This window comes from Taeniopygia guttata, chromosome 11 (assembly GCF_048771995.1).
Source record: "Taeniopygia guttata chromosome 11, bTaeGut7.mat, whole genome shotgun sequence".
Classification (NCBI taxonomy): Eukaryota; Metazoa; Chordata; class Aves; order Passeriformes; family Estrildidae; genus Taeniopygia; species Taeniopygia guttata.
Window position 1 is genome coordinate 7,094,638 of NC_133036.1, and position 11,041 is coordinate 7,105,678.

The 11,041-nt window shown below is 40.2% G+C and overlaps 1 long non-coding RNA gene across 1 annotated transcript; it reads left to right on the plus strand.

Annotated features, from left to right (window-relative positions):
- Positions 1 to 6,397: 6,397 nt before the first annotated feature.
- On the plus strand, positions 6,398 to 10,324 carry LOC116808851 (uncharacterized). Its single transcript, XR_004369046.3, has 2 exons — positions 6,398 to 6,929; positions 7,679 to 10,324. It is a non-coding gene; the product is annotated as an uncharacterized lncRNA (long non-coding RNA).
- Positions 10,325 to 11,041: the final 717 nt, after the last annotated feature.

An 11,041-nucleotide genomic window follows, 5' to 3' on the forward strand; every position in this document is an offset into this window, starting at 1 on the left:
ATGAACTTTCCTCCACTCCTGCAAGGCCTGGGAGCTCATACCTATTTGAAGTTCTCAAAGCACTTTCCCCACACACAAGCATTTCAGAAATAGGCCAAAATATCTTCTAGCTAATTTTGGTTTCCAGAAAAGTTAAGCTGCATGCATATGGTTCTATTATGATTAAATGATGCAGATCTAAGTACTCTGAGTTTACAAAAAGAAAATGGTTATGAAGTGACTGTTTTCACTAGCTCTCTTTGTGTGCTTAGAACATAATTAACTGGAGGACAGGCTTGCCCTGGCACAAGTCAAAAACTATTTAAACAGAGATCTTTCAAATTAAATGTTTGAGAGCCTGCTTGCAGGTCTCATGGATTTCAAGAGGGCAGATTCACATGGCAGAGTATGGGAACAACACAAGAAATGCCCAACCCACTCCCAAAGAATTATAGCAGATGACTCACGAGGCTGAGGGTGTCCTGCAAAGCAATTTATGGTGTCAGTGTCACTTCCTGACACAACAAACAGAGCTTAAAACACTATGGTTGGATCCACAGGAAAACCACCATCTCCAATAACAGCAAGCTGGGTGGCTTGGGCTCTTCCAGCCTGGTTGCTCCTCTAAGGGTCAGATGGGTGACCCCATATGGATCACTACTATACTGCCAGCTCACCTCAGCTCCAGGGGGTTGCAGCCCCAAATCACCATGCTGTGATGAATGCCAACCCCACAAACACCTACCTGTGACAGCTTGCCTTGATCTTGAAAGGTACTTTACCCTGCAGAAGAGTTTGCCACGGGAGACTAAAGGCATTTGGTTGTGGTATGACGTGGAGCCCAGCATGGAAAGAAGCTCCATCTTTTATCACAGCAAGATGATGGAATTTAACTTGCTTGGACCCAAATTTTCCACTGCCAACAGTGCAGTACTCATCAAACCAGCAGCAATTTCCTTGCATGTATTACACTGTAGTTTAAACCAGGCTTTTGTCAGTTTTAGCATCAGTATATTACAGTGCCTGCCACCCTCCATGCCACACTAAGCCAAGGAACGCAATCTTCTGGAGACTCCTATGTTCAAAGGATTTCTCAAATCTGGTTGAATTTACTGAGAACCAGCATAAATTATCCTAGATGGCTTCCAGGGGCAAAAATGCCTTGACAGCAGTGTCCCTTTTCACCTAGAAGCTAAATTCTCAAATGCTCGTTTTGGACACAAGTCAGATCTGCTACTATGGTGGCACCACTAGGAAAGCAAAAGATGAAACTTGATGGCAAACATGCCCTGTACCTTTTTTCATATTACTTTATTTTGTTCTTTCTCTGTGTGCTAAGTTATTAACATTGTGGTAGGGATATGATCCAAGTCAGGGTGAATAAGGGTAACTGCTGCTGAAACAAGTGGTTCCCAGGCCTCCAACATGTTCACACCACTACCTTTCTGCACAGTAAAAAGAAAAAAAATAATAAATTAAAAATTCCACAGTTAGAGGTCAACCACACCAGTCTCCTGATATATCACACTACCCAGACACATGAACACTAGTGTCTGATCCAAGGGAAGCAGAAAGGTGTTTCTGGGAATAGGAATGGGTTTTTTCTCCTCAAAAGTTATGGTGTAAAAAAAGATTAAGATTTGGCTTGTATACAGCAGACCTTCCTGGTAAACCATACTGGAAGAAGGTGTAAATTTGCCTTACTAGGCCTAATTTCTCAGAGAATTCACCTCTGTCCCTCTTCCCCCCAGAACAACCTTGAAATCACTGCTGAAATGCCTTTGGCAGAAAGGAGTCACATTTCTGCTTGGCTGCCCCAGATCAGATCTTGAGTGCCATGGATTACATGGAGTCCAGTCAGGAAACACAGGGATCTTCTGCTTTAGCCAGATACATCCAGACCTGGAGGTCTGCTACAGCTGTGTTGGCAATTCAGTGAGTGGCAGTGCCAGAAATTCAATACAATATCACTTTTTTTGGCTGCCAAAGTAGCTCTAAGGAACCATTTACACTGAGTGCTGCAGAGCCTAAAATGTGGGAGGTATTGCCCAGAATGCAAGTGAAAATGTGACTTTAGAACTGCTCATTGGCAACCAGCCTTCCCACTGCAAACAAAAAAAGGCCAAGGCCATTCCCAGGGTGAAGCAAGGAGGGTTGACTCCCCACCACTGCTAGCAAAACCTGAAGGAAAATAAATCACCGCACCATGATCCAGGAACAGTATGGCCATTATGAGATGTGCTGTCATTCTCAGAGCTTTGGGCTGACAAAAATTTACATGAAGGGGGCTTTTGGAAAGCCATGCACCTCTTGTAAATGGGGTACCACTTATACATTAGCTTCTGCACAAATACTTTGAGTTTGAGCCACAGTGAACCAAGTTTTTGTTTTATCCCAAGTTCCTCTTAGGCCAACACAAAACCATCAGGAGCAAGTGAACGATCCTCACAAACTGTGATTTAGCTTTCAGTCAGTCCCTTTATGGATCCATTTGTTTTGCTCTCATTTTCTCTTTCCCATGGTTTTCACTAGGATCACTTCAGTCTTTAAAGATAGTCTGCATAGTGTAAGAAATCTATTTCTTACAAAAGTAGGCTCCTCCTTTCTCCAAGAACTGCTCTTTGAACATTAGATTTGTGCTATTTCTCATAGCTATTTCCATTCCTCTGCAAGTTACTCTTTACCAGCAGTAATATTCCACAATGCTCTCAAGTCCAGTAGGATTATCTGGTGGGCACAATACTACTTACCATGGCATCTCAATCTACTTTTATTAAGTAAGAAAATGTCCAGAAGCCTCATGCAGGGGAAATGTATCATTACATTTTCTATTGCTGTGAAAACCGCCTTGCTCTTCCACACATTCAAAAAAAGTAAGAGGGGAAAAAAAAGAAAAAAAAAGAAGGGAAAATCAAACCAATTTTCCCTTCTATTTCTTACAGGATAAAACAGCTTCTATACTTGCAGAACTGGAGGAGCATTTCACAGCAAAAAAAAAAAAAAAAAAAAAAAAAGGAACAAAAAAAAAAACTATCTAGCACATTTACTGCTGGGCATCCTGAACAGAGTTACCTTGATAAAACTGCTTCTTGGTATTCCCATTGCTAAACATGCAGAAAGTTCCTTCTGCTCACCTTTGTGTCCCATTCATAAGTGAACTCTTAAACAACTCTCCATTCCAAGCTGTCTCCCTGACTAGTAAGTTCTTTTATTGACAGCTTGCCAGCAACAGCCCTAAAGTCAGCCTGAGAACATAAATACAGCCTCTTGAGCTTGCTTCAGTGTGTTAGAGGACGCTTTCAGTAATGTCGACAAAGCTTTAATGGTGTGAACTCAGAGCTCGAGTACTACTGAGCACTCCAGTGATCAACACCCACAGAACATTCAGAGTTTCATTCCAAAAGTATTTTAGGAACCCTTGAAATCAGAGGCTTTCTCTCTGCTCTGTAAGAACTCATTTTGGAAACAATTTAAGCCATTTTTAGTTACAGAACTGTTGAGATAACCTCACTCGTGGTGTCATTCTCCTGTTGCCTTTGTTTCCACAATGTCACACTTTCAAGCCGCCTCTCCCTTTGCTGTCCAGAGGGGCTTGTCTTTCCAAAACAGCTCTGAACCACAATTAACATATAGCAAAAGCAACATTTCCTGTTCCAGCTCCATCCTGAACAGTTCAAGGGATGGAACACGTCTCACCAGCCTCGCTGCCTGCTGGGTGTTGCTATCCTTTGACTAAACCCAGAGAAGGCTCAAGGCTGCTCCAGCTCGTGGGGTGAAACGTGACCCCACACAGCTCAGGACAGATTTCCTTTGACCTCTCCATGCTTGTGAACACAGCTCATAAAAACCCCTGGGTCACAGCAAGGAGTCCTGAACTTCTTTACCTCATACTTTTCCATCACATAGAGCAATAAACTGTTTTGGAAAATTAGTGTCTTGTGTCCCATTCTTGCTTTAAAGTGCCTGTCATCTCGTTTTCCACAGGCTTTGGGAGCATGTGCTGCAGCACAGAGCCAGCACAGAGCCCCTGCTCACTCCCTGTCCCAGCTCACATAAACTTTGAGCTTTAGGGCTTGTCCACAGACAAAGGTTTTGCTGGTTTAACAGTTTTTAAATTATCTAAAGCAGTGCAAAAGCCTGCATGGAAGAAAGGCAACTGGTTTGCGACCATCCTATACACAAATTAGACAATTACGGGTTGATGCAGCTATTATGGTAACTTCCTGATTTAAACTAATTTGATGTAAGCTGGTTATAAACCAATTTAAGTGTGTCCAATCAGAGACATACACTGGTTCAGCTAAATGGATTTTGCAGCTGAACTGATGCTACTATTGTGCATGGACAAGCCCCCAGGCTTGCACAGCCTGTTTCTCCATTGCTTCTGTCTGCTTTCATTTACACCAGGATTGTAAACGTTCCCAGCTCCTGGCAGTACAGCTGAATGCCCACGCAGAACAAGTGGAATGGTAGTACAAACCCAGATTTTTTTAGTTTCCCTGTTCCCAAAGAAGAAAAACATTAGTATTTTATCACGCAGCGTTTAACTCTTGCTGACGAGCTTCCTGCAGACAGCAGGCAGGCATAAGAACTGTCACAGGAATGAAAACACAGTCTCATATTCCAATGGCAAAGGATTCTCACTGCAGCCACAAACCCAGCACACATCTGGATTAATTCTAGGGAAATAGACGTGTTACCCTCAGGTGAAGCCAGTGAAAAGGAGCAGAATTAGGTGCAGTATCTTCAAGGGTTCTTGGAGAGCAGGAGAGGGATTCCTTGGCCCTAGGGAGGTACCATGGGGAGAGGGACGGCAGAAAGTCTGGTGCACAAAGGTACCCTGCCAGGACTTTCACTTGCTCTCCATCTCTCAGTGAGAGGTTTGTCTTTGTGCAATGAATACAGGGTGGTGCTGCTCTGATCCCAGCTCATCACTCCAGCCTCCGTGACCCTGTCCTGGAGTCCCACTGGAGCATGATGCTCCTCCTGGCCCATCAGGTTCTTCCTGGTCTTATTTTCCATGATGGCATCTCCCCAGGCCACGTTTCCTTCTGACCCATGTAACATGGGTAATCATTAATCATCCCCCTGCTTCTAAAAACCTGCTTCTATTAATAAGAACTGATTTATTTTGGGAGTAAAGACCCAAATGATAAGACCTCACCTTTCTTGTCCATTAAGTTCCCAATGATCCAATCTGACATATGAAATTGACACAAGTTTGAAGTGACCACAAGATCTTGTCCTTAAAAATATTTCACTCCCTGTAAAAATGTGGGGAAACCCCAGTATTTTGATTGTAATTGAACAGTGCTCTGAATTTCATTTTTAGTTTCTCCATTAAAAAAAACCTCAAAGCCATTTTCATCAGAACATTCTAAGAATTTCCTCATCACAGTTCTGCATGGCTGGCAAGGCATTCTTCATCCAAAACCAAACATTTTGCAAAAATATTTCAACCAGCTTAAACAGTAATGCAATTTTAGAGTGCACAGATATAGGTCCAGCATAATGATATATTAGAATGTTGAGCTATCACTGGTCTGTGATACTACAATCTCTTAAAAGCTTGTAGCATTTTAATAAGAAGTGAGGCCCAATTCAAAGCAAACAGAAAACTCTTAAGCTCAGAGTAGACATATATAAACTGACAAGCTGACTATATTATCTAAACTGCTGGTTTATAGCTGTATTATGCACTCAATCTAAAAAAAAAAAAAAGGAACATAAAAAAATGTATAAAGATAAGGTACTAGTGAGGGGTGGAGTTGTGCTTTTTTTCATTAGATACATTCTTTGATTCCCCTGCCTAAAATGCTGCAGTCAGCAGTAGCTTAATTCTAAGTTATAATTAGGGTTATGCATTAAACCAGGACTCTTGAGCATGTCTAACCTAAAGAAGTTCAATGCATAAATGAAAAACAGACCTGTGGCTGGCTGACTTGGCATCAACCAGGATACCAATATATAGTAACAGAATAAATTTAAAATGAAAATTAAATGTGGTCATTACAGCTTAAATTGATGTTATATTTGCCAAATGTTTATGAAAGGAAAATTTAAAGATAAGCATGATTTTGGAGGAGGCAGTGTGACCTGATACACAGCAGCTTGTTGTGACTTGGGATGCATTTTAAAATAATTTAAAACCAAGTTTTCGGAGTACAAAAATAAAGTCAATCCTTTTTCTTCTTTTTTTTCTTAAGATTATTTTCCCCCAAACTGCACATGGCATTTAAATGCACAACTGCATGGTACATTTTAGCTAATGAAAGTCTATTTTTAACTCTCAGGAATTCCATTGCCTAACAGTATTGGTTATTAACACCAGCAAGCTGGAGAGAGAAACAAAATTCAGATCTGCAGGAGACTTAAAAGCCTTAGAAAACTAAGTAAAGATGCTTTGATTGGTAAGAGATTACTCTCTATTTATTATATTTTGTATTTCTGGCATAAAAGGGGGACAGCCTGGTATCTTTAAGGACAGTTTCCTTCCAAAACTCAACATAAAGTGAACTGTGGAGAGGAACTTTTCCCATTTTCTGCACTTCAGCAAATACTTACTGTGAAACACATTATTTTTGGATGCTTCTAAGCCCTTTTAAGGGTGTTTAGCACCAGCTTGCATTTCACAAGTGTGCAGCTTAATCTCATGCAAATCAAGTATTAAATGCGTAATTGCCGTGCCCATAAAGCCGTAATCACAGAAAGGGCAAAACTGGGTGGCAGCGGTGGCTGAGCGCAACTTGGATGCAAGCTATGACTTGGGGATGCACCTCAACACAGCCTCTGCTCTCTGGATTTTGGGGAAAATACTTGAAAAAAAATTCTGGGGAAAATCCAGAGCCTCGATTTTCTCTGTGGTCAGCAAAGGAGCAGTGGAGCATCGCAGAGGGGTCCCGGCAGCTCTGAGAGCAGCACGAGCAGCACTCCCTGCAACGCCTGCCATGGTGAGCACCAAGTGTTCAAAGCTGTGGAAAGCAGAGTGAACTTCTGTGTTTCTCTGCTAATTAGCTACAAACCAACAATGGAAGTGCTTGTCTGGAAAAGGTGGAGGCTTCTGTTTTGTTTGTTTGTTTTCTTGGTGATTATATTTGCTCAGTGAAGAAGCAAGGTGCTGAGCTCTCCAGCTTATTCAAATATATAACTTTGTGTTTAAGCATGTGCTTAATTTTAAGCAAAAGAAGCCCCTTTGAAGTAATACCATAACAAGACATGCACCTAATGTTAAAACATATATTTAAGTGCTTTACTGGATTGTGGCCAGAACGCCTTATTTGCAGGATCCAGCCTACAATGTGTAGGTTCAGATCTTAATTTACAGACCTGATCTTAAGGAATAGGATTGTACAAAACTGAAAAAACTTGCTTTTCTATCACATCCATTACCCTTCTGAGTCCCTTGGGTCTCAGATAGGCTCTGTGTACACACCCTTACACACGGCTGCTGCAAACACATGGAAAAGTTGGCCAAACTTCAAAGAATAGAAAATTCATTTTATGTGTGAGTGTCTATATGTGTGCATATAAATATATATATACACATGTGTGTGTACATACGCATGTCATGCCCCTGTGTGTGTATGTATCACCCTAAGAAGCAATGAATTGGAGTGAAAAATTGTTTTTGTAAGGTGTATTGATTACATCAGTGATGTTTCCTAAATAATTAAAGGCTTGCTTTGATCTCTGATTGTAGGCTTGGCTTTATGACAGCTGATGTGAGTACCTTTAACTGGTTCCATCCTACACTTACCTATCATACAGCCTCACACGGGGTCATTGGCGTTCATCTGACAAGAAAATGAAGGAATTCAGGAAGCAAAACCAGCATGAAACTCTTCCACAGGGGAGAGGGGTGGGATCCGGTTTCCTGCCAGGTCACATCTCCAAGTTGAATCACCGTGAGGTCAAAGCATCACCAGAGCTGACGCCAGGGAAGTTACCTGAGCAGGCAGGTGGGAACGAGGGAGGTGCCCAACTGCTCCCTGGCACAGCTGCACGGGACCAGCTCAGCCTCTACAGCAAAATCTTCCTCTGGGGAATCCCATACCCAAACTGAAGAATACAAACCAGGATTCTTATGTAAAATAACTCCTTTCCTTAACACAGTCTTTTTTTTTCAGCTACAATTGCTAGTCAAGGAGACAGAAGAGGTTAATCATCCACCCAACTGACTGCAGGCAGCTCAACAAATAAGCAGAGATCAGCCCAGAGGCCCTCAGCTCATGTAAATCACCATCGTTTCATCAAGCTTGGAGCTTACACCATCATGCACTCACTCAGGATCTAAAACTCAAATCTGTAAATGAAAATGATGCTAATTACAGTTCACCACCGAGCAACACTACCTTAATTTTAAGGAAATGAAGGAAACGGGCTTGCTCCGTGCCAGTCGATATCGTATTGCCATACAACTAACTTAAAGTTGTATAAGTTAGATTATAACTTTTGAAGAAGCAATTATGATTTTATTGCACCCACTCTGCTGATGATTAATGCAGAGAGCCTAGGGGAAAATGCATCCTATCATTTGCTAACATGCACTATAATTATGCATACCTCTCCAGGTACTGTAATTTAGGACTTAAAGAGCAACATTCTGAACGAGGACTGCTGCACTTGTAAAACATTACAGATGTGTTATCATATAAATGAGGTAGCTTTGACATGATAGTGTTCTAATAAATCCTCAGCTAAGATTTGGAGACAAGATATGTCAAAAGCAAAATCCAAACTCTCTCTTAATCTTCTTCATAAACTGTTTATTTTTTCTGAGCCCTACAATAATACATGTGTCAAGAAGGCTTTGATGGTTTCTAGATTAAAGTACAGTTGGGTTCGATTTTTTTTTCCCCTTTACAGGTCATCTTGAGAATGCTCATTTTAGTTAAATTAACTCAGCTATTTGCAGGTTTCAAATGTGAAGCAAAATAAAACAGTTTTCACCAAATTGGGAACTTGTGAGATGAACTTCATAAATAACAAACTTATTTCACTCCATTTCAGTAAAAGTTTTTAAATAGCTAACGCTGAATGATCTTCTGTAAGCTAGAGAGTTTCATTTCAAATCATTTGCAATAAACCAGGAAAATAAAAAAAAAGAAAAAACCCTCCAGTTTGTATTCAGTGAGATGAATTTATGAATCCCCTCAACTTGTGTTCATTCTGTTTATTTTTTATTTATATCACAATACGGACCTGGTGTCTCAACCAACACTAAGATCCTATTCTGCTTCACAAGATACTGGAGAAGGAGTTTTCCTCCCTGCAGAGCTTAATTTGCAATCAAAAAGAGAAGTTTGGGAGAGGGCATAGCAGAAAAGCAGTAACAAGTCAGGCCAAATCAAAAATCTGGGCATAAACCTGAATTTTTAGGTGCAACCTGAATTCAATCATAAGGCTTCTTGATGCTGCCTAGTTACATGTGCCTCAATACTAGCAAAAGCATTGCTTTTCTTTTTAAAATACACTGTACAGAACAGATCACACACATGGACACACTCACAAAACTGTTCTAGGCTGCTCCTGGAATAAAATAGCAAGGTCCTTCTGGGTTTTGTGGGGAATTTCTAAAAGATGTCTTGGTTAGTATTAGGGAAGGAAGAAGAAAAATACCCAAATAAACAGGAAAGGCAGGATTTAACATAATAAAGCGTGAACAGCAGTTGGATGTTATACCAGCATCTGCTCTAATTATGCTCTGTGAGTGGTTCAACTGCATTTTGTGGTTGACTGTGCTGAAAGCCTCCCATAAGTTGAGCTGGTAGAATTCTGGATTTATTGCTATTCAAAATCAACGGCTAAAATCAACATATATATGTAGTTATTCATTCCAGCTTGTATTGTCAGCCATAATTTTTCATCAATTTCATATTTTTTGCCAAAACAACAACATAAATTTAAAAGCTTTTTAACAATGTGACCACAGGAAAAAATTCCAAGAGAGCTATTTTATCTGATATACTACAAATACCCTAGTTCCCAAAAGCAGATTATTTTCAGGTCTATTACACTGAACCTATTTTTTAAACTTTGAAAGAAAAACTCATATTTTTGGTCCATGAATATTATCCAACTTCTTGTGTCTAGTTCTGATTTTTCAGCCAGCAAACAAGAAATCATTGTATCCTCCTACTTCACTGAAAAAACAAGCTCAAGTAGGGAAGCTTTTATTATTTCAATTTCAGTTTTCTGAAAACATTCTGTTAATTCTTTGATATTTGTCTTAATTTTACCTGATGTAACAAAAACTGGAACACTCTTTTGGTTAGAATCACTATTCCTACAATTGCTCTGGTTGTAGGTAATACCTGAAATGCTTATAAAAATTTTTTTGCTTGTCTCCTGTCTTCAACTTTTTTTTTTAAAAATTGAGTATTCACTCAATATGTGCATCTATTTCAGACACAGATAGTTCTTACAATACCTGGTAGCATGCTTTGAAAATTATTGCTGTTCATCTTTCCAGAAATGCAGGAACCTCTTTGCTTTGTGATCTCTTCCTTCTCCAGGAGAAACTGAACCCAGCCTCAGGTTTTTTTACAGTCACATTAAAAAAGTGCATTAACATTTTGTAAGACTCTTAAATATCCCATCTTGCAGAAACTGATACCATGTTTTACATTTATAAAATAAACTTGTTTTACAAAAATATTCTCAGGAGATTTTGGTAATCCTGATGATTTCAAGATTTCTCTCCAACACTTTAAAGTAGGTAACTGATTCCTTCCAGCTTGATGTCACTTGGAACATACCAATCTTGTTTCCTTTAATAAAGAAGGATTTGCAAATGCCTTATTAGCAGTAATGAACAAAAACCAAAGAGGAGGTGATTTTGCCCTGCAGAAGGTGATAGAAGAGAAACAGATTATACTTTTGCTCAGGTCACAGTCTCTAAGGTTAGTGCAAGTCCAGCTGACAGTGACTGAAACAACAGGAACAACAGGCAAGGGCACACGTTAATTGGGTCCTCAGCAGCCAACACCAAACCATCAGTCCATCGAGTGCCACAGCACAACCAAACCCTTCCAGAACAACATTGACCAAAAAGACCTGAATT